The 25,249-nt window shown below is 48.6% G+C and overlaps 1 protein-coding gene across 3 annotated transcripts in view; it reads left to right on the forward strand.

The window, feature by feature from the left end:
* Positions 1-25,249, forward strand: part of TRIM67 (tripartite motif containing 67) — a 1,164,837-nt gene that overhangs the window by 757,586 nt on the left and 382,002 nt on the right. The gene's annotated exons all lie outside the window — the stretch shown is intronic.

Here is a 25,249-nt window from a genome sequence, read left to right on the forward strand (position 1 = left end):
AAGCCGTTCACTATCTCTAACGGTTCTCGACAAGGATGTCCACTCTCGCCCCTACTTTACATCCTGGCACTGGAACCCCTAAACCAGATTATAAGGGACAATCCAGACATCCATGGAGTTAAGCTCAAGGGACGGGAATACAAACTGACAGTATTCGCTGACGACATCCTTCTCACTTTAGAACAACCCCACATATCTTCCCGAACTTCCACAAAATTCTCACACAGTACAGTCGCTGTTCATATTATAAATTGAATGTAGCTAAAACATTGGCCTTAAGTATCAATGTCCCGGCCCAAGACTTAGCACGACTGAAAGCCAACTACACATATGACTGGAGACGAGACCATGTAACATTTTTAGGCATTAACTTTACCCCCACACCACACTCACTATTTAAAGCAAACTATACCAGACTACTTAGCGAACTTAGAACGCTTCTGCAAAGCTGGAAAGGGAAATTAATCTCTTGGGCGGGTAGAACTGCCTCGGTAAAGATGGTGGCTCTACCCAAAATTCAATATCTATTTAGGACGTTACCACTAAAACTCCCACAAAATTATATACGAAATCTACAAGACGCCATAAACAACTATGTATGGGAAGGCAAAAGGCCCAGAGTAGCAAAAACCACAATGCACAAAACACCTGCCAGAGGAGGGATGGGCTTACCGGATATACAGGGATACTACAAGGCGGCTCACATAGCTCCCCTGCTGGCGGCACCTCACCAACGTGAACCATTAGCGTGGACAGAAATAGAGGCTAACTATGCAAACAGCCTTCCCATCTCAGTACTAGCCTGGCTACCCAAACCACACAGACCAAAAACAGATGGCATGCTACCCACCACCAAGCTCACTTTAGCAGTATGGGACAAATACCGGGAACGCCTCGGGAACAAGACACTGCCCTCCCCTGCCCTCCCACTTGAAGCACTGAGACTCCTTATACCAGACTTCAATTACAAAATCTGGAACAGGCACGGAATAAAAACATTATCGCAATTGCTAGCAGACTCCCACCTGAAATCGTTCTTAGACCTTAAAACCGAATACAATCTACCCGCCACGGCACTATTCTCCTACCGGCAAATGTTGTCTTGGCATGCCACACACCCGATACCACAACCAACTGATAAAACTGACACACGCTGGCAGAAAATAGAACAGATCTGCACATCAACCAAGCCAGTTAAGAAACTGATCTCTACAATCTACGCATCGATACTAACTTTATCCCAAAGGCACCCCCCTTCCTTCATGGAAGCGTGGGAGAAAGACATTGGCCACAAAATCTCCGAAGAACAATGGCACACAATTTTTAAGGCACATAAGCAATTCACCCTCTGCACGAATCACTTCGAATTGACCCGCAAGATCTTATATAGATGGTACCTGGTCCCTACACGCCTACAACACAGCTATCCGGCCACGTCAGATCTATGCTGGAGATGCCAAGCTGATAGAGGCACCATGCTACATATATGGTGGAGCTGTACAAAAATCCAACAATTTTGGCAACAGGTAGCAAACTTAATTACCAACTGCACAGGCTCAAAGTTACCGCTTCAGCCTGCAACTTACTTACTTCTCTCCCTGCCCCACACACCACACAAACATCATGCCTACCTCAACTACCATATCATTGTAGCTGCACTAACTAGCATAAGCAGGAAATGGAAGCAGGACACCCCCCCCCCCACAATCCAGCAATGCATTGCAACTATAGAAAGTAACAAAAATTATGAAATCATGGCTAGGAAAACACACGGTAACGGCCCCCAGTGGTCCGAAGCCTGGAAGTTATGGGACCAAAACAGACCGACCACATAGGACACGCAAATATGAACCAATTACTGCAATATGCCTCATGTCTAGGGGCATGAAACGCTTTGTCCACCCTACTTCTCGAAGACGAGCCATAACCAACAAGGTAGCTCATGCAATACAACTGAACCACCGCTAACTCTCCAACCACTGCTTCCATGACCCCCCCCCCTACTCACTTCACCATGATATCACGCAAAACTGCCGCCCCCCCCCCGGGTCCCAAATCCCCAACTGCCAAACGAACTACCCACAAAACCACTCATGAAATGCCACAACCATTGAAGGACTGCAACGAGGCTAGGCAAACACTTACAAACCACGAGTTACATGCATTCCAACATACACAAAGACGCAAACATGGGGAAATGAGATGGATAATCGCTCTAACTCAATGCCTCGCTAAACATGCCTCTTTCCCACTACGAAACACAGGCACATACAGAAGAAAATTAAGAGAGCAACACATCGGTGGAAATGTAGGGCCCCCCTACTTCCCTTCCCCTCTCTCTTCTGTACCCTCCCTGAACCTCAAGAATGTTGAAAACGTAAAAATATTGCTTGTTCCCCTCCCTCTTTCTCTTCTGTACCCCTTAAAAAAAAACTGAAAACAATAAAAATTGTCAAAAAAAAAAAAAAAAAATACATAATAATATATAACTGTGCAGCTATTGCATAAAACAGGTACATTCAACATATCCCCAGATAGCTTAGATCTCAACGCACATTATTACTGAATGGCGCTCAGATCATATACATACAGTTCAATTGCCATGGAGCCAAAGTCTTTCACATAGGATTTCGTTATACGAATGGGCTCCATGGCATAGCTATCTGGGGTATCACTGTTCAAATAGGGTAAGTACCGAATGACCCGGCTTTCGTGTCTTTGCAGGGGAAAATCAAGCGTTTCAACATGGGGCCATAGTCTAAAGGCAGCAGGTGGGCAACCAGGCTCCTCCAATGCACAGTGGCGAGATTGGTCTCGTCACATCTCTCCCTTTTTCCAAACAGACTAACAGGGCATCTGACCTCCTGCCAGTCAGTGCCCTGGTTAGTCCAGCAACCCACCCATAAAACACAATTAGTAGCACAGCCCATCCACAATAAATGGTTACTATGGGGAAAACTTGTCCATGTCCAGGTGCCTCACCACAACTGTGTGGGGGACTGGTACGCTGAATTGGTGGGTTGCGAGGTGGGCAGAAACCAGCTGTACTCTGCCCTGGTGCCAGCAATACCACAGAAGTAGCCTGGTGGGAGCCTGGTTGCTGGTGGGGGAGACTGACTGTCTCCCTTTTGGATACATAGCTGTGCTGCTGGAGGGGGTGAGCGATCATCTTCCCTTTGGAAAAAGCACCATGCTGCTGTAGGGGGAAACCGACTGTCTCCCCTTTGACTAAACAGCCCTGTTGCTGGGGGACAGTTCCGACTGTCCCTACCCCCTGTGCTGTAAGTGCAGAGACCACGGTCCCATCTGCATGGTTGTGGGGCTTACTGTCTCCCCCTGGTGTGTTAATCTGCTGCTGGGGAGAGGGGGTAACAAAATTCTCTCCCATACATAATTCCAGCCGCTGGGGAAGGAGACCGACTGTCTCCGCTCCCAACACAGTGTCCTGCTGCTGGGGAAAGGAGACTGGGCTCTCCTCTCCCAGTAAGTCACTCTGCCTCTGGGGAGGGAGGACCGACTGTCTCTGCCCCCTGTAACTCAGACTGCTGCTGGGGAATGGAGACTGGGGTCCCGATTCCCAATAAATAACTCTGCCGCTGGGGATCTGGGCCAACCGCCCAGTATCCCTGTAGGGCTGATGGAGAGACCTCGGCCCCATCTCCACCTGCCACCTGGTGTTCCTCCCAGTAAATCTCTACAATATCTTCCCAGCTGAAGGGGTCTGGAATTGGATCTGCTGCTCTGCTTTCCTGTCATGCATTTTTAATGGAGTGGAATAGGTGTTGGTAGTCCTGTTTTAGCTCCATCTCTCGGGTCGCTAGGTGGGCCAGGTCTTGCTCCACCTCATGAGGGTCATCCCAGTCGTACATACTCTCCCTTCACTCTGAGTCACGGAACCGGGTTCGTGTAGAGCTCCCAAAATCAGGCTCCAAAAACGACTCCATTAACAAACCAGGGCCATCAAACTCCTCTCCCTCTGGCTTGTCATGCTCGGCTGTCCAGGGTATATACTGTGCTGCATACCACCAGAGTGCCTGGTAGGCATCCTCCAGCCACAGCTCCTGCCATACCTGGTGCTCCAATTCCTTTACCCACTCCTCCAGGGGCTGCTCTCCCAGGAGGGGCATCCTCAGTGCCACTCATGTCTGCTGTCACGGTTCCTCACTGGGGAGTCCCTCGCCCCGCTGGTGCTGTATACAGTGGTGTATCCTGCTTTTGTGCTGCCCTAGGCAGGACTGTGCAGCTATTGCATAAAAGCCTTCAAAATACACACACACACATTCACTGACAGATACGCATACACTAGCTAACAGAAACACCCTCACTCACTGACACACACAGACACACACTAACAGACACAGACACACACACTCACAGGCAAACACACTCACACTAACAGACACACACACAAACTAACAGACACACACAGACACACACACACGCACTAACAGACACACTCACAATCACTAACAGACACTCACTCACTAACAGACACACACACACACTAACAGACACACACTAACACACACACATACTAACACACACACACACTAACAGACACACACACACTAACAGACACACTAACACACACACTAACCAGTGCCCCCCCAGCCTCCTTACCTTTGGAATTGCTGGGGGGGTTCTCTTTCTCCCTGGGGGTCCAGTGGCTGCTGGGCGGGCGGCACTGACGGGTTTGCACCGAGGACCACAAGCACCGCACTGGACACCACAACCACCGCAAACTCCACAACTTCCGTAGCTTAACAGGAGTCTCTCCGTCTTCCTTCCACCCTGGATCAGCTTCTGTCCTCCAGGACCGTGTGGGAAAGACCTCTCCTCCAGGAGAGCGTATCAGGAACAAGCTCTTAAAAGAGCTAAGTGATTAAAGCTCAAGGGAGTATGCAGAGCATATCAATCCCCAGTGTGATATAGCAGCTCCCTCCAATCACGAGACAAGACTATGTGTTGAGGGTCAAGAAGATCTGACTGTACTGGCACATACAGCCTCTTTTATTCACATTCTATAAACATAGTACTGCCCACAGGGTTTTGAAGAACAACCAATTAACACATTACAACACAGCTAACATTACATCATAAATGCTCCCCTCTGCCTGTGATACAATTATCTTAACACAATTGACACAATAATTTTTACAGGCAGGAATATACAGTATTATAAAACATATCACAGGGACCCCAAAACATGCAATAACCCCATAAGAAATATCCTCGGAACCGGGGGGTCTGGGTGAACCACATATCCAAAATTCACCCAGATCCGTTCAGTAGTTTGGAAGATACAGTTTAATGCAGATTCCGCATTAAACCGTATCTATAGGCTATATGAAAAATAATTACTGTTAAATGTGTCCCCTGTTCTGTAGTTTAAAACTACTGAACGATGTCTTTGTGCACCAAGTACTGGCGAGATGGCACCGTGTAGAAAAGTCAAAACAGTGTCTGTGAGTTAAAATGGCCGCCATCCATTGTTCTCACCATGTGCCTCTGATACATGAAATGGTGGCCACCCAGTAACTCCACAGTTTGTCTGGTAGTCTATCCAGCCAAACAAACATATGAAACACATGGGGAACAGTGCAACAAACGAAGGGAATCATTAAACATATGGACAATAGTCATATTTGTGCACAATCTCCAGTTTTGTCACAGGGCATAAATAGTGTTTTCAAATGCCATATAGCACAGGGCCATAGTCAGAAGGTAGGAGGCGGGCAAGCAGCCCCCTCCAAGAACACGTGGCGAGGTCTCTTCCGCCACATATATATATATATATATATATATATATACTGATCAAAATTATAAATGCAACACTTTTGTATTTGCCCCCATTTTTCATGAGCTGAACTCAAAGATCTAAGACTTTTTCTATGTACACAAAAGACTAATTTCTCTCAAATATTATTCACAAATCTGTCTAAATCTGTGTTAGTGAGCACTTCTCCTTTGCCAAGCTAATCCATCCACCTCACAGGTGTGGCATATCAAGGTGCTGAAAGGTTTTAGTGTAATAATGTAAATCTTCCAATACCTATATAATTGGTAGCAGTATTATTAATAATTATTTGCAATAAACTTTTGCTGGGAATATCTTCATTTAGTTTTTCAAAAAGAGATCACACAAGATAGAACATATCTAGTATGCTGGATAGTTTTTTTTTATATTTAATAAAAATTATTATATTTAACTCTTTTATGTTTGCAAAAAGAAAACAAACCAATTGTTAGTACATATATAATTGATATATAGAAAGTCAATTATATGTACTAACAATTTGCCCATTTTTAAGGCACAAATAAATCCTCTTTCTCGTAAACAGCAGTCAAAAATCCTAATTACGATTTATGGTGAGGATTTGCACTTTTACACTGAGTTTAGTACAACATTTTCAAATAAATCACTGGGGAACACAAAGCTTGAAATAGTAAAGTGCTTAGTGATGTCAGATTTGTTTCAACTAAGTAGGCCAAGCTAATGCAAACTATGGATGTCTTGTAAAAAAAAATCATTGTATAGTGTAGTTAACTACTGTATGTCATAAAATTCTGCAAAGACTGCACACTGCAAATTGTAGAAGATTGGAGCAGTCAACCAATATACTGGATGTGTTTACTAGGTAAAATGGCTTGAATTTAAAGATAATTGAACCTGAATAGAATCCAACATATTCTATCTTGTGTAATCTATTTGAAGAACCAACAATAAACATATTCCTGGCTAAACTTTATTGCATATATACTTTATTTAGTGTTTTGATAAGGGACATACTAAACAGAATATTGGAAAGATGGTATGATCGGATGATGGGATGATTGGCTGCAATGCCCAGTACCCAGTACATGTCAGTGTACTTTTCACAAATATACCTGGTAATGACTCAGATGTAATTTAACGGTATCCTTTAGTGCAAGAAAAACAAACCTGTTTTCCATGGCACTATACACTCCTGGAGTGCCAGCCACCCTCACGCCCTCTTCTGCGGTGCTGAAGGGGTTAAAATCCCACCAGCCACTTACCTGAATCCAGCGCCGATGTCCCTCAGTGCTAGGTCAGGCTCAAGCCATGCTGCCCCCACGCCGACGCTCCTCCCACACACGCATTAGACCTATCCCCGCTCAGATCTCAAGCTGGTTTTAGCTCATTGAGATCTGAGCAGGGACCAACCAAAGGGCTACTTGTTTTTCTCTCCTTAAGTTTAAAGGGCAATCCAGACGTGGACGCCTTGCTCATGGTGCCTACAGGGATATTGGCTATACCTCACTGATGATACCTTACAAGGTTGAAATGATCGTCTGGTGTTGCTGTATCACTCATACAGAGGGAACTTGCTGGCATTTCGGATCTGGACTGCCCTTACAGGTGGCACCAGTCTGATATGTTTCAGATATGTTCTTTCTGTAATGACACTAGATGAGCTAAAACCAGCTTGCGATCTGAGTGAGGACCCATCGAAGGGCAGGCTAATTGAGCTGCTGTCCGTTCTCACCTCTCTTGCTAATTGTTTTTCTCTCCATATAATTATTTTTTTTCTATATGGGGATTATCAGTTGAATATCATGTTTACACATGTTTAACCTGTCTCTGATGAAATCATATATTATAGTTATAGTATAGTTATTTTTCTACATCGGGGTTATGTGTTGAATATCATGTTTACACATGCAAATTAACATACTTAACCTGTTCCTAATGGAACTATGGGAGTAATAATTTTTCTTTATGGGGATTATGGGTGGAATATCATGGTTAAACCAGTAAATGGGGGCGGGGCCGGGCCGGGCCGCCGAGCTGCATGGAAGCAGGGCTTAAACCATCCAAAATGGCACTTGAAATGGCTACAGGGGACCCCAAGACCAGAGTACCCGTTGCAATAATATGGAGGACAACCCCAGCTCCAAGATGGTACCATTTGGTGACCCGAAAAAGGGTGAGAGCACCGCAAACTAATTCACGGCCTACCCACAGCAGCAAGACCAGACTCAGGTGACTACTGGTTGGTCGGAGCGCATGCTGACTACCCGCGCTGGGAAACGGACGACAAGCAGCAGACACTTACCCCGGTGGCGGTAGATCCTGGCTCGGGGTCTGGCCCCGCTCCCCCCCCTGGCCGGTGGGGGAGATCCCGGCCACATGGAGACGACACGCGCCGAGATGAGAGTTTCCATGCTGGGCCCAGGCTGCCCTCCTGGACTGGCAAGGGCTGCGAAAAAGGGGCCCGACAGCAATCGAGACTGAAGGGACATATACCACTGTCCTTTGGGGCACCACCAGGGCTCGAGTCCTGCAGGAACGCGTGGGAACGGCGTTCCTGCACTTTTTCCACAGCAGGAACGCCGTTCCCATTACTAGTCCTGCAGGAACCAGGGCTGGCACAAGCGGCTGCCAGAGCAGGGGGAGCACAAATCCGAATCCCCTGTCTCTGACTGGGGACTCGGATTTTTAAACTCACCTCTCCCCCTGCAGTCAGTGGAGTCGTCCAGCCTCTCCTGATAATGTCAGTAGGAGGGGGCGTGACTTTCTCTGCTCTTCTCACAGGACCGCTGGGGAGCAGAGGAAGTCACGCCCCCTCCTTCTGACATCATCAGGAGAGGCCGGCTTACTCCACTGACTGCAGGCTGCAAGTTCCAGATCCTGTCCCACCCCTCCTGGCCCAAGGTAAGCCTCAGAGAGTGGGGAAGGCACTTTAGTTTTTTTTTTTATTGTTTTTTATCCCTTTCCTCAGTCCCTGTCCCCCTATTTAAGGCCCTGTCCCCCCTCCTCAGTTCCTGCCCCCCTCCTTAGTCCCTTTCCCCAGTCCCCCTCCTCAAGCCCTATCCCCTTACTCAGTCCCTGTCCCCCTCCTCAAGCCCTATCCCCTTACTCAGTCCCTGTCCCCCTCCTCAGTCCCTGTCCCCCTCCTCAGGCCTGTCCCTTTCCTGAGTCCCTGTCCCCCTTCCTCAGGCCTGTCTCTGTCCCCCTCCTCAGTCCCTGACCCTCTATTTAAGGCCCTGCCCCCCTCCTCAGTTCCTGCCCCCCTCCTCAGTCCCTGTCCCCCTATTTAAGGCCCTGTCCCCCCTCCTCAGTTCCTGCCCCCCTCCTTAGTCCCTTTCCCCAGTCCCTGTCCCCCTCTTCAAGCCCTATCCCCTTACTCAGTCCCTGTCCCCCTCCTCAGTCCCTGTCTCCCTCCTCAGTCCCTGTCCCCCTCCTCAGGCCTGTCCCTTTCCTAAGGCCCTGTCCCCCTTCCTCAGGCCTGTCTCTGTAACCCTCCTCAGTCCCTGTTTAAGGCCCTGCCCCCCCTCCTCAGTTCCTGCCCCCCTCCTCAGTCCATGTCCCCCTATTTAAGGCCCTGTCCCCCCTCCTCAGTTCCTGCCCCCCTCCTTAGTCCCTTTCCCCAGTCCCTGTCCCCCTCCTCAAGCCCTATCCCCTTACTCAGTCCCTGTCCCCTCCTCAAGCTCTATCCCCTTACTCAGTCCCTGTCCCCATCCTCAGTCCCTGTCCCTTTCCTGAGTCCGCTGTCCCCCTATTTAAGGCCCTGTCCCCCTTCCTCAGGCCTGTCCCTGTCCCCCTCCTCAGTCCCTGTCCCCCTATTTAAGGCCCTGTCCCCCCTCCTCAGTTCATGCCCCCCTCCTCAGTCCCTGTCCCCCTATTTAAGGCCCTGTCCCCCCTCCTCAGTTCCTGTCCCCCTATTTAAGGCCCTGTCCCCCCTCCTCAGTTCCTGCCCCCCTCCTCAGTCCCTGTCCCCCTATTTAAGGCCCTGCCCCCCTCCTCAGTTCCTCCCCCCTCCTCAGTCCCTGTCCCCCTATTTAAGACCCTGTCCCCCCTCCTCAGTTCCTGCCCCCCTCCTCAGTCCCTGTCCCCCTATTTAAGGCCCTGTCCCCCCTCCTCAGTTCCTGCCCCCTCCTCAGTTCCTGCCCCCTTCCTAAGTCCATGTCCCCCTATTTAAGGCCCTGTCCCCCTATTTAAGGCCCTGTCCCCCCTCCTCAGTCCCTGTCTCCCTCCTTAGTCCCTTTCCCCAGTCCCTGCCCCCCTCCTCAAGCCCTATCCCCCTCCTCAGTCCATGCCCCCCTCCTCAAGCCCTATCCCCCTCCTCAGTCCCTGCCCCCATCCTCAGGCCTGTCCCTTTCCTCAGTCCCTGCCCCCATCCTCAGGCCTGTCCCTTTCCTCAGTCCCTGTCCCCCTATTTAAGGCCCTGTTCCCCTTCCTCAGTTCCTGCCCCCCTCCGCAGTTCCTGCCCCCCTCCTCAGTCCCTGTCCCCTTTCCTCAGTCCCTGTCCCCTTTCCTCAGTCCCTGCCCCCCTTCCTCAGTCCCTGTCCCCCTTCCTCAGTCCCTGTCCCCCTTCCTCAGTCCCTGTCCCCCTTCCTCAGTCCCTGTCCCCCTCCTGAGTCCCTGTCCCCCTCCTCAGTCCCTGTCCTCCTCAGTCCCTGTCCCCCTCCTCAGTCCCTGTCCCCCTCCTCAGTCCCTGTCCCCCTCCTCAGGCCTGTCCCTTTCCTGAGTCCCTGTCCCCCTATTTAAGGCCCTGCCCCCCTTCCTCAGGCCTTTCTCTGTCCCCCTTCCTCAGTCCCTGCCCCCCTTCCTCAGTCCCTGTCCCCCTTCCTCAGTCCCTGTCCCCCTTCCTCAGTCCCTGTCCCCCTCCTGAGTCCCTGTCCCCCTTCTCAGTCCCTGTCCCCCTCCTCAGTCCCTGTCCCCCTCCTCAGTCCCTGTCCCCCTCCTCAGTCCCTGTCCTCCTCCTCAGTCCCTGTCCCCCTCCTCAGTCCCTGTCCCCCTCCTCAGTCCCTGTCCCCCTCCTCAGTCCCTGTCCCCCTCCTCAGTCCCTGCCCCCCTCCTCAAGCCCTGTCCCCTTACTCAGTCCCTGTCTCCCTCCTCAGTCTCTGCCCCCTCCTCAAGCCCTGTCTCCCTCCTCAGTCCTTGCCTCCCTCCTCAGTCCTTGCCCCCCTCCTCAGTCCTTGCCCCCCTCCTCAGTCCTTGTCCCCCTCCTCAAGCCCTGTCCCCTTACTCAGTCCCTGTCTCCCTCCTCAGTCTCTGCCCCCCTCCTCAAGCCCTGTCTCCCTCCTCAGTCCTTGCCTCCCTCCTCAGTCCTTGCCCCCTCCTCAGTCCTTGTCCCCCTCCTCAAGCCCTGTCCCCCTCCTCAAGCCCTGTCCCCTTACTCAGTCCCTGTCCCCTTACTCAGTCCCTGTCTCCCTCCTCAGTCCCTGTCTCCCTCCTCAGTCCCTGTCTTCTTACTCAGGCCCTGTCCCCCTCCTCAGCCCCTGCTCTCTTCATCAGCCTCTGTCCCCCTCCTCAGCCTCTGTCCCCCTCCTCAGCCTCTGTCCCCCTCCTCAGCCTCTGTCCCCCTCCTCAGCCCCTGTCCCTTTCCTCAGCCCATAGCCCCTTCCTCAGCCCATGGCCCCTTCCTCAGCCCATTACCCCCCCCCCTCCTCCTAAGCTCCTGTCCCTCTTCCTCAGCCCTGCCACCTTACTCAGCCCATGGCCCCTTCCTCAGCCCCTGTCCACCTTACTCAGCCCCGTGCTCTTACTCAGCCCCTGCATACGAGCATCAGCCCCTGTCCCCCTCCTCAGTCCCTGCCCCTCTTCCCCAGCCCCTGCCCCTCTTCCTCAGCCCCTGTCCCCCTTCCTCAGTCCCTGTCCCCCTTCCTCAGTCCCTGTCCCCCTTCCTCAGCCCCTGTCCCCCTTCCTCAGCCCCTGTCCCCCTTCCTCAGCCCCTGTCCCCCTTCCTCAGCCCCTGTCCCACTTCCTCAGCCCCTGTCCCACTTCCTCAGCCCCTGTCCCACTTCCTCAGCCCCTGTCCCACTTCCTCAGACCCTGTCCCACTTCCTCAGCCCCTGTCCCTCTCCTCAGCCCCTGCCCCCTTCGTCAGCCCCTGTCCCCCTCCTCAGCCCCTCAGTTCCTGTCCCTTTCCTCAGCCCCTCAGTTCCTGTCCCTTTCCTCAGCCCCTATCCCTTACCTCAGCCCATGCCCCCCCCCCTAAGCTCCTGTCCCTCTTCCTCAGCTCCTGTCCCCCTCCTCAGCCCCGTGCCCTTACTCAGCCCCTGCATACAAGCGTATCATTTTTTTGGGGTGGGGGGGAAGGGGGCGGGGAGTGGATCTTGGGCGAGTTCCTGCACTTTTTTACCCAGGACTTGACCCCTGGGCACCACAGACCGCAAGTACAAGCCTGGGGTCGACGGACACAGACAGATGTCCCAGACTACCCACAGGCCATGGATGTCCAATCGCTGGGTCTGGCGGGCGCCAAGAGAGAAATGTCCCCACGGCTGTGAGCCCTGCGGGGTGGGGGTTCGCTTGCCTCCGGCAGACCGGTGGCCGAGGGGCGGCGTGCCCAACTCCGTGTCTGATAGGCTGGCAGTGGGCGAGACGTTCCCGGACATCTGATGACCCTGCGATGCGCCAACGGTTCAGGGGAGGTGCAGGAGGCACTGGGTCTGCAGACTCTTGGGGGGGGGGGATGCATAGACTCATGTTGCCTCCGAGTGCCCACTGTGCTAACGTTAAATACGCTGTGGACACTCTCTATTATTATGTTAGTTTAAAATGCTCAACACAAGGCAAAAACTACCTAAGTTTGTTAATGCATTGTATGCCGAGTACTTAAGTGTTTATACTCCGGCATAAAAACAAATGTACTTGCCATGTTAAATTCCCTTACTTTCCTCCTTTTATTATTTTATCTCAGGGTGTCTTACTACGCCCGGCCACGCGTGTACGGCACAAGGCCCTTTTTGACCGCTGGGACACACTCCTACTGGTGCTTAAATGGGGACTTCATGCAGGCCATTTTTGCCCTTTTACGTCTCCCCTTCTTAGAAGGCGGGAACAATTTTGTTCTAGAACTGGACGTGACCTATACCATGCTTTGCACAGTTTTATATTACTACTGTTTAGCCAACTATGCTTAATTATGCTTTGAACCAGTATACAGGTAGCGAAGGACCGTACGGCCCAAATAAACACAGGACACCCGGGTCATTAATGGCTACTATAGCTTATATAATGCTTTAATATTAATCTGGTGTTTATACTGCCTTAGGTTAAAAAAAAAAAAAAAATTGGGATGTCGGCCTAGGCTAGGTAGGCTTGATATGCTAGATAGGCTCCTTATGCAGAAATAGGCTTTCCGTATCTATGCCCAATTGTACTATCCTATTATTATAAGCCAATATTGCCTAGCAAACTAACCATAACTAGACCTTGACCTAAAGTGACAGATCGCAACGGAATTTATAACTAGTGTTGTCGCGAACCCGAAATAACCGCCATTGACTTCAATGGGCAGGCGAATTTTAAAACCAACAGGGACTCTTTCTGGCCACAAAAGTGATGGAAAAGTAGTTTCAAGGGGACTAACACCTGGACTGTGGCATGCCGGAGGGGGATCCATGGCAAAACTCCCATGGAAAATTGCACAGTTGATGCAGAGTCTGCTTTTAATCCATAAAGGGCAGAAATCACCTAACATTGACACCTGTCCTCAAAGCCCTGCCCTGATACACACTGACACAGAGCAGAATAGAGACTGTTCCCCATCCTCAGAGACCATGATACACACTGACACAGAGCAAAATAGAGACTGTTACCCCTACATAGGGTCACTTGGTAGATTTGGCGGGGTCGTGGGAGGGGGAGGATGACTTTCACCTCTTCCCCTGTTACATTCCCGTTGTGCTGTGACATCACCCTTATACGCTGTGTAAAGCATACTATTTAATTTGATCAGCATGGCCACTTGAGTTTTTATAGTTTTCACGCTGCTTGTAGTTTATATATGGTTCACAAAAATCAAACAAACGATAAAGTAAACGTGTAAGGATTCAGAATATTCTTTCAAACCCTTACACATTGTGTGTACGTATTTTTTGTCTTAAGTTTGTGGCTTTAAAGAGGTTTACGTTGTTTCTATGATGTGCATAACATGTTCTTGTAAATGTTTGTTAAATTCTTCCTGGAATTGTAATTTTTCAATCTGAATAAAGATAGTCAAATCCCTGATACACACTGACACAGAGCAGAATAGGGACTGTTCCCCCTACATAGGGTCACTTGGCAGATATGGATTGACACCTGTCCTCAAAACCCCTGATACACAATGACACAGAGCAGAATAGGGACTGTTCCCCCTACATAGGGTCACTTGGCAGATATGGATTGACACCTGTCCTCAAAACCCCTGATACACACTGACACAGAGCAGAATAGAGACTGTTCCCCCTACATAGGGTCACTTGGCAGATATGGATTGACACCTGTCCTCAAAACCCCTGATACACACTGACACAGAGCAGAATAGGGACTGTTCCCCCTACATAGGGTCACTTGGCAGATATGGATTCACACCTGTCCTCAAAACCCCTGATACACACTGACACAGAGCAGAATAGAGACTGTTCCCTGTCCACAGAGACCATGATACACACTGACACAGAGCAGAATAGAGACTGTTCACCGTCCACAGAGACCATGATACACACTGACACAGAGCAGAATAGAGACTGTTCCCCGTCCACAGAGACCATGATACACACTGACACAGAGCAGAATAGAGACTGTTCCCCGTCCACAGAGACCATGATACACACTGACACAGAGCAGAATAGAGACTGTTCCCCGTCCACAGAGTCCATGATACACACTGACAAAGAGCAGAATAGAGACTGTTCCCCATCCACAGAGACCATGATACACACTGACAAAGAGCAGAATAGAGACTGTTCCCCGTCCACAGAGACCATGATACACACTGACACAGAGCAGAATAGAGACTGTTCCCCGTCCACAGAGTCCATGATACACACTGACACAGAGCAGAATAGAGACTGTTCCCCGTCCACAGAGACCATGATACACACTGACAAAGAGCAGAATAGAGACTGTTCCCCGTCCACAGAGACCATGATACACACTGACACAGAGCAGAATAGAGACTGTTCCCCGTCCACAGAGTCCATGATACACACTGACACAGAGCAGAATAGAGACTGTTCCCCGTCCACAGAGACCATGATACACACTGACACAGAGCAGAATAGAGACTGTTCCCCGTCCACAGAGACCATGATACACACTGACACAGAGCAGAATAGAGACTGTTCCCCGTCCACAGAGTCCATGATACACACTGACACAGAGCAGAATAGAGACTGTTCCCCGTCCACAGAGACCATGATACACACTGACACAGAGCATAATAGAGACTGTTCCCCGTCCACAGAGACCATGATACACACTGACACAGAGCAGAATAGGGACTGTTACCCCTACATAGGGTCACTTGGCAGGTATGGATTGACACCTGTCCTCAAAGCCCATGATACACACTGGGGGGAGCTACTGTCCTCCCCAACCCCTGCGCGGTGGGTGGGGGACATAAATCACAATGGGGGGACCTACTGTCCTCCCCCCCTCGGCCCCCACCCCTGCGCGGTGGGTGGGGGCCATAAATCACAATGGGACGGACCTACTGATAGGAGTGGAGTATTGTTCATATCAGTTTAATACCTTCCGCGTCTCCTATCAGTGGCAGCCATTTTAGGAACTGCACACCTGGGACCCGAGCAAGGTCACCTCGTTCAAGCTGCTCTGGTTCCTTGATGAGCCAGATGCCCGTGAGTTAACATGTCCCGTGGAGACATGTCCTGTAAAGCCTCACCACAAAAAAATTAAATAAATAACAGCACTCGGAGTGGTGAGTTTAGTAAATGTTCATATCAGTTTAATACCTTCCGCGTCTCCTATCAGTGGACGTGTATATGGCAGCCATTTTAGGAACCGCACACCTGGGACCCGAGCAAGGTCACCTCTTTCAACAGGCGACATGATTTGGCCCTGTAAAACTATCCTGGATATTCTCTACAATTTCTATGGATATGGCATTGATTTATGTAACAGAGAGATGGAAGAAGATGCTTGGTCGGTCCTCTTACTTGAAATTTGGGGCACTGCGCGGGCAAGCTAATGTGCCACCAGATAGGAGTGGTGAGTTTAGTATTGTTCATATCAGTTTAATACCTTCCGCGTCTCCTATCAGAGGACATGTATATGGCAGCCATTTTAGGAACCGCACACCTGGGACCCGAGCAAGGTCACCTCTTTCAACAGGCGACATGATTTGGCCCTGTAAAACTATCCTGGATATTCTCTACAATTTCTATGGATATGGCATTGATTTATGTAACAGGGAGATGGAAGAAGATGCTTGGTCGGTCCTCTTACTTGAAATTTGGGGCACTGCGCGGGCAAGCTAATGTGCCACCAGATAGGAGTGGTGAGTTTAGTATTGTTCATATCAGTTTAATACCTTCCGCGTCTCCTATCAGTGGACGTGTAAATGGCAGAGATTTTTAATTGTTGAATCACCTCCCCTTTTTAGGCCAAGGTGGGAAGATGCTTAGACCACTGGTATATTGGTGCCATCTTGGAGGATTTTTGTTTGGTTTTTGAAGCCACAGTGCTGCACCAGTGGGCCTAAAAATTAGGCATGTACACATGCCTGAAAAATTTGGTATTGTTGCAGCTGCTGCTGTAGCAGAGGCCAGAAAAATTGATGTTTGTTTCACAGGCAGAAAGTGCCCTAAAACATGGCGGCTTGAACCCTAGTTGGTGGCGGATAAGTCACGCAAGTCAAACGTCATTCAGAGCTAAAATACAGCAGCGTGTGGACCATTTTTAGCCCAAGGCAGCTCATCTCATCAGGCCTTTTTTAATCGAATGTATCGCCCAGTGTCAGTCCCTTCGGGATCCATCCCTCATTCATCTTAATAAAGGTGAGGTAATCTAGACTTTTTTGACCTAGGCGACTTCTCTTCTCAGTGACAATACCTCCTGCTGCACTGAAGGTCCTTTCTGACAGGACACTTGAAGCGGGGCAGGCCAGAAGTTCTATCGCAAATTGGGATAGCTCAGGCCACAGGTCAAGCCTGCACACCCAGTAGTCAAGGGGTTCATCGCTCCTCAGAGTGTCGATATCTGCAGTTAAGGCGAGGTAGTCTGCTACCTGTCGGTCGAGTCGCTCTCTGAGGGTGGATCCCGAAGGGCTGTGGCGATGCATAGGACTTAAAAAGGTCCGCATGTCCTCCATCAACAACACGTCTTTAAAGCGTCCTGTCCTTGCCGGCGTGGTCGTGGGAGGAGGAGGATGACTTCCACCTCTCCCCCTGTTAGATTCCCGTTGTGCTGTGACATCACCCTTATACGCTGTGTAAAGCATACTTTTTAATTTATTTTGCAAATGCTGCATCCTTTCCGACTTGTTGTAATTCGGTAACATTTCCACCACTTTCTGCTTATACCGGGGGTCTAGTAGCATGGACACCCAGTACAGGTCGTTCTCCTTCAGCCTTTTTATACGAGGGTCCCTCAACAGGCAGGACAGCATGAAAGACCCCATTTGCACAAGGTTGGATGCCGAGCTACTCATTTCCCGTTCCTCCTCCTCACTGATGTCATTGAAGGTATGTTCTTCCCCCCAGCCACGTACAACACCACGGGTACCAGATAGGTGACAACGAGCACCCTGGGATGCCTGTTGTGTTTGGTCTTGCTCCTCCTCCTCCTCCTCAAAGCTACAATCCTCCTCTGACTCCTCTTCCTCACAATCCTCTTCCAGCGTTGCCGCAGGTCCAGCAAGCGATGCTGATAAGGCTGTTTCTGGTGGTGATGGTGACCACAACTCTTCCTCTTCCTCTTCACGCTCATCTACAGCCTGATCCAGCACTCTTCGCAGGGCACGCTCCAGGAAGAAAACTAATGGTATGATGTCGCTGATGGTGCCTTCGTTGCGACTGACTAGGTTTGTCACCTCCTCAAAAGGACGCATGAGCCTACAGGCATTGCGCACGAGCGTCCAGTAACGTGGCAAAAAAATTCCCAGCTCCCCAGAGGCTGTCCTAGCACCCCGGTCATACAAATATTCATTAACAGCTTTTTCTTGTTGGAGCAGGCGGTCGAACATTAGGAGTGTTGAATTCCAACGTGTAGGGCTGTCGCAAATCAAGCGCCTCACTGGCATGTTGTTTCGCCGCTGGATATCGGCAAAGTGAGCCATGGCCGTGTAGGAACGCCTGAAATGGCCACACACCTTCCTGGCCTGCTTCAGGACGTCCTGTAAGCCTGTGTACTTATGCACAAAGCGTTGTACGATCAGATTACACACATGTGCAATGCACGGCACATGTGTCAACTTGCCCAACTTCAATGCCGCTATCAAATTTTTTCTGTTGTCACACACCACTTTGCAGATATCCAGTTGCTGCGGAGTCAGACACTTTTCCACCTGTGCGTTCAGGGCGGACAGGAGTGCTTGTCCGGTGTGACTCTCTGCTTTCAAGCAAGTCAAACCCAAAACGGCGTAACACTGCCGTATCCGGGATGTGGAATAGTACCTGGGGAGCTGGGGGGGTGCCGTTGATGTGGAGCAAGACGCAGCAGCACAAGAGGACTCAGCCGAGGAGGTTATGGAAGAGGATGGAGTAGGAGGAGTAGAGGAGGTGGCAGCAGGACTGCCTGCAATTCGTGGCGGTGTCACCAACTCCTCTGCAATGCCACGCATTCCTTGCTTGTCAGCCGTCATCAGGTTTACCCAATGCGCAGTGTAGGTGATATACCTGCCCTGACCATGCTTTGCAGACCAGGTATCAGTGGTCAGATGGACCCTTGCCCCAACACTGTGTGCCAGACATGCCATGACTTCCTTTTGCACAATCGAGTACAAGTTGGGGATTGCCTTTTGTGAAAAGAAATTCCGGCCGGGTACCTTCCACTGCGGTGTCCCAATAGCTACAAATTTTTTGAACGCCTCAGACTCAACCAGATTGTATGGTAAAAGCTGGCGGGCTAATAGTTCGGACAAGCCAGCTGTCAGACGCTGGGCAAGGGGGTGACTTTCTGACATTGGCTTCTTACGCTCAAACATGTCCTTGACAGACACATGACTGTGGGCAGATGAGCGGGAACTGCTCAAGGCGGGAGACGGAGTGGCGGATGGTTGAGAGGGGGCAAGAAGGACAGCAGTGGTTGACGTGGCTGAAGATGCTAGACCAGGAGGAGGATGGCGACTTAGAGTAGGCGTGCTGCTTGTACTCATGTGTTGATCCCATAGGCGTTTGTGATGTGAGATCATGTGCCTACGCAAAGCAGTTGTACCTAGGTGGGTGTTGGACCTCCCACGACTCAGTTTCCTTTGGCACAGGTTGCAAATGGCATCGCTGTTGTCCGAGGCAGACACACAAAAAAAATGCCACACTGCTGAGCTCTGCAATGACGGCATTCTGGTGGTGGACACAGCATGCGTTGATTGGCGTGCTGTCGGGCTGACCCCGGGTACCAATGCATGCTGTCTGACTGTGCCACTAGCTCCTTGCGACGACCCCCCCCTGCTTCCAACTCGTCTCCTCCTCCTCTCTGTCTCCCCATCTGAACTTTCGCCCTGTTCTTCTTCTTGCCGAGCGGGCACCCACGTGACATCCATGGACGCATCGTCATCATCAACCGCTTCGCTTGTATCTGACAACTCAGAAAAGGATGCAGCAGCGGGTACAACATCATCATCATCACACCGTACCTCCATGTGTTTAATGCTGCCTGCCTGAGACATATCCCTGTTATCTACATCCTCTAGCAATAATGGTTGCGCATCACTCATTTCTTCAAACGGGTGTGTGAATAACTCCTTTGACATACCAAGTAAAGCGGCTGTGGTGCTAGTTTTGGTGGTGGCGGCAGGCGGGTGAGTGGTATCTTGAGAGGTGCCTGAAGCTAAGCTGGAGGAGGATGGTGCGTCAAGGTTCCGAGCGGAGGCTGTACAAGATTGGGTGTCCTGTGTTAGCCAGTCAACTATGTCCTCAGAACTTTTCAAGTTCAGGGTACGTGGCTTCTGAAAACTGGGCATTATTCTAGGGCAAAAGGGAATCACAGCACCACGACCACGACGGCCCCTGCGGGGTGGCCTGCCTCTGCCTGTCATTTTTTGGGGGATTAGTGGTACTATGCGTGCAAGCTACTGTGAGACCAGATATGATTGGCAATGTGAACTGTAACAGTTCTGCAGAGCACACACTGTAGGCCTGACACACCCGCTTGAAGACAAGTAACTGCTATTCAATCTATAACAGTGAAAAACACATTTTCTTTGTAAAAGCACGCTATAGAGACACCAGATATGATTGGCAATGTGCACTGGAACAGTTCTGCAGAGCACACGCTGAAGGAAGGACTGACAGAGCCGCTTGAAGGACACTGACTGGCTGCTATTAGCTTACACTAGAAACCTTTTTTCTTTGTAAAAGCACGCTATAGAGACACCAGATATGATTGGCAACTGTCAAAGCACGCTGGCACAGGTCTGCAGAGCACACGCTGAAGGAAGGACTGACAGAGCCGCTTGAAGGACACTGACTGGCTGCTATTAGCTTACACTAGAAACCTTTTTTCTTTGTAAAAGCACGCTATAGAGACACCAGATATGATTGGCAACTGTCAAAGCACGCTGGCACAGGTCTGCAGAGCACACGCTGAAGGAAGGACTGACAGAGACGCTTGAAGGACACTGACTGGCTGCTGTTAGCTTACACTAGAAACCTTTTTTCTTTGTAAAAGCACGCTATAGAGACACCAGATATGATTGGCAATGTGCACTTGAACAGTTCTGCAGAGCACACACTGTAGGCCTGACACACCCGCTTGAAGACAAGTAACTGCTATTCAATCTATAACAGTGAAAAAAAAATTTTGTTTATAAAAGCACGCTATAGAGACACCAGATATGATTGGCAATGTGCACTGGAACAGTTCTGGAGAGCACACGCTGAAGGAAGGACTGACAGAGCCGCTTGAAGGACACTGACTGGCTGCTATTAGCTTACACTAGAAACCTTTTTTCTTTGTAAAAGCACGCTATAGAGACACCAGATATGATTGGCAACTGTCAAAGCATGCTGGCACAGGTCTGCAGAGCACACGCTGAAGGAAGGACTGACAGAGCCGCTTGAAGGACACTGACTGGCTGCTATTAGCTTACACTAGAAACCTTTTTTCTTTGTAAAAGCACGCTATAGAGACACCAGATATGATTGGCAATGTGCACTTGAACAGTTCTGCAGAGCACACACTGTAGGCCTGACACACCCGCTTGAAGACAAGTAACTGCTATTCAATCTATAACAGTGAAAAATAAATTTTGGTTTTAATAGCACGCTATAGAGACACCAGATATGATTGGCAATGTGCACTGGAACAGTTCTGCAGAGCACACGCTGAAGGAAGGACTGACAGAGCCGCTTGAAGGACACTGACTGGCTGCTATTAGCTTACACTAGAAACCTTTTTTCTTTGTAAAAGCACGCTATAGAGACACCAGATATGATTGGCAATGTGCACTTGAACAGTTCTGCAGAGCACACACTGTAGGCCTGACACACCCGCTTGAAGACAAGTAACTGCTATTCAATCTATAACAGTGAAAAAAAAAATTTGTTTATAAAAGCACGCTATAGAGACACCAGATATGATTGGCAATGTGCACTGGAACAGTTCTGGAGAGCACACGCTGAAGGAAGGACTGACAGAGCCGCTTGAAGGACACTGACTGGCTGCTATTAGCTTACACTAGAAACCTTTTTTCTTTGTAAAAGCACGCTATAGAGACACCAGATATGATTGGCAACTGTCAAAGCACGCTGGCACAGGTCTGCAGAGCACATGCTGAAGGAAGGACTGACAGAGCCGCTTGAAGGACACTGACTGGCTGCTATTAGCTTACACTAGAAACCTTTTTTCTTTGTAAAAGCACGCTATAGAGACACCAGATATGATTGGCAATGTGCACTTGAACAGTTCTGCAGAGCACACACTGTAGGCCTGACACACCCGCTTGAAGACAAGTAACTGCTATTCAATCTATAACAGTGAAAAAAAAATTTTGTTTATAAAAGCACGCTATAGAGACACCAGATATGATTGGCAATGTGCACTGGAACAGTTCTGGAGAGCACACGCTGAAGGAAGGACTGACAGAGCCGCTTGAAGGACACTGACTGGCTGCTATTAGCTTACACTAGAAACCTTTTTTCTTTGTAAAAGCACGCTATAGAGACACCAGATATGATTGGCAACTGTCAAAGCACGCTGGCACAGGTCTGCAGAGCACACGCTGAAGGAAGGACTGACAGAGCCGCTTGAAGGACACTGACTGGCTGCTATTAGCTTACACTAGAAACCTTTTTTCTTTGTAAAAGCACGCTATAGAGACACCAGATATGATTGGCAATGTGCACTTGAACAGTTCTGCAGAGCACACACTGTAGGCCTGACACACCCGCTTGAAGACAAGTAAATGCTATTCAATCTATAACAGTGAAAAATAAATTTTGGTTTTAAAAGCACGCTATAGAGACACCAGATATGATTGGCAATGTGCACTGGAACAGTTCTGCAGAGCACACGCTGAAGGAAGGACTGACAGAGCCGCTTGAAGGACACTGACTGGCTGCTATTAGCTTACACTAGAAACCTTTTTTCTTTGTAAAAGCACGCTAAAGAGACACCAGATATGATTGGCAACTGTCAAAGCATGCTGGCACAGGTCTGAAGTAGGCCTGACACCCAGACGCTTGCAGACAACTAACTGCTCTTCTATTACAGTGAAAAAAAATTATTTCTTTTAAATGTAAAGCTTAACCTATTGTTAAAACAGATATGAGTGGTGGCACTGACTGTGCAAATGGGCAAGGCATCCAACCTGACACAGAAGCTGGCAGGCAGGCAACTGCTCTTCTATTACAGTGAAAAAAAATATTTATTTTAAATGTAAAGCTTAACCTATTGTTAAAACAGATATGAGTGGTGGCACTGACTGTGCAAATGGGCAAGGCATCCAACCTGACACAGAAGCTGGCAGGCAGGCAACTGCTCTTCTATTACAGTGAAAAAAAAATATTTATTTTAAATGTAAAGCTTAACCTATTGTTAAAACAGATATGAGTGGTGGCACTGGGCAAGTAGGCACAGTATCCAATGTGAACCTCACACAGAAGCTGGCAGGCAGGCACCTGCAATTACATTACACAGGAAAAAAAAAAAAGAAAAAAAAGCAGCCTGATGTTATAGCCCTAAAAAGGGCTTTTTGGGGTGCTGTCCTTACAGCAGAGATCAGATGAGTCCTTCAGGATTGTAGTGGACACTGAATACCCTAGCCTAGCTATCAATTTCCCTATCTAATCAGCAGCAGCTAAACTTTCCCTCCTCTCACTAAGCATGCAGCTTCAGAATGAATCGAAAATGGATGCTGGGAGGGAGGTTGGAGGGTGTGGAAGGGAGGGAGTGCTGCTGATTGGCTGGAATGTGTCTGCTGACCGAGAGGCACAGGGTCAAAGTTTGCCCAATGATGACGAATAGGGGGCGGATCGAACTGCGCATGTGTCCGCCCGCCGCGGCGAACGCGAACACGCTAAGTTCGCCGGGAACTGTTCGCCGGCGGACAGTTCGGTACATCACTATTTATAACTAATAATTTCATCAAAACCAGAACCGCCTGACATAACTGGCCATCAAATTAATGTAACGCCTTGACACTGTTGTGATACTCAGACTTAAATTACTATCACGTCTTGAGACTGACATACAATAAGACATTCTTAGATTAAACTGTGTGCTGTAGACTTATGTTATTTTCTGTTATGTTGTTAAATAATATGCTATACCATGAAACTGTAAAGCTACATATTATCTTTGATGCACATATCTGCCTCAACTAATGTATGACACACTATGCCATTGCGTAGGCAACAGAGCATTCGTTTTTCAAACCCGTTCTATGTCTGCTAATATTTTGCATACAAAATAAAAACAAATAAAAAAAACAGTAAACAGTAACTGAACATATTTAATGTGTTTTTAAAGGAATCATAGGTATATTTTTTTCAATACGATGCTTATGGGTGTTATATCATGTTTACACATGCCAAGGAACATATTTAATATGTTTCTGATACGAATATTTGTATTCATATTCTATATAAGGGGATTATGGGTGGAATATCAAGGTTACAAGAGCCAAGGAACATATTTAACCTGTTTTGATAGAATAATAGCTATAATTATTTAATCTATATGGTGGTTATGGGTGGAATATCAAGGTTACACTGGAACATATTTAACCTGTTTCTGATGGAACCATGGGAATAATTATTATTCTATATGGGGATTATGGGTTGAATATCAAGGTTAAACATGCCAAGGAACATATTTGATGTGTTTCTGATGGAATCAAATTTTTAATTATTGTTCTGTATGGGGATTTTGGGTAAAATATTATGCTTAAACATGCCAAGGAACTTATTTAACCAGTTTCTGATTAAATCATATGTATAATTATTTTTCTATATGGAGATTATGGGTGCAGTATCGAGGTTACACATGTTTGGAACATATTTAACCTGTTTCTGATGGAACCATGGGGATAATTATTTTTCTATATGGGGATTATGGGTGGAATATCCTGGTTAAATATGCCAAGGAACATATTTGATGTGTTTTTGATGGAATCATATGTATAATTATTTTTCTGTATGGGGATTATGGGTGGAATATTATGGTTAAACATGCCAAAGAACATATCTGACATTTTTCTGATGAAATCATAGGTATACTTATTTTTTCTATATGGAGATTATGGGTAGAACATCGAGGTTAAAAATCCTTGGAACATATTTAACCTGTTTCTGATGGAACCATGGGAAAATATATATTTTTTCTATATGGGGATTATGGGTGGAACATCATGCCAAGGAACATATTTGACATGATTCTGATGAAATCATATGTACCGTATATACTGGAGTATAAGTCGACCCGAATCTAAGCCGAGGCACCTAATTTTACCACCAAAAAATGGGAAACTTATTGACTCGAGTATAAGCCTAGGGTGGGAAATGCAGCAGCTACTGGTAAATTTCTACATAAAATTAGATCACAATAAAAGTACATTAATTGAATATTTATTTACAGTGTGTGTACATAATGAATGCAGTGTGTGTGTGTGTGTTTGTGTAGTGTGTGTAGTGTGGGTATATAATGAATGCAGTGTGTAACTGCCATTTGTAACTGACCCTTTAAATGACAAATTGCCCTGCTTCCCTGGGTTGTGGAGAAGCCTATTTGCCAGCCTCCTTCCTCATGACTATGGCCCCTGGGAGATTGTGCCCCTGAAAACTTATGGACTTTTATTGGGTGCATATGGCCCTTTAAGAACCGTCTGGGGACATA

The sequence above is a fragment of the Pelobates fuscus genome, chromosome 2 (assembly GCF_036172605.1).
Source record: "Pelobates fuscus isolate aPelFus1 chromosome 2, aPelFus1.pri, whole genome shotgun sequence".
NCBI classification, from domain to species: domain Eukaryota; kingdom Metazoa; phylum Chordata; class Amphibia; order Anura; family Pelobatidae; genus Pelobates; species Pelobates fuscus.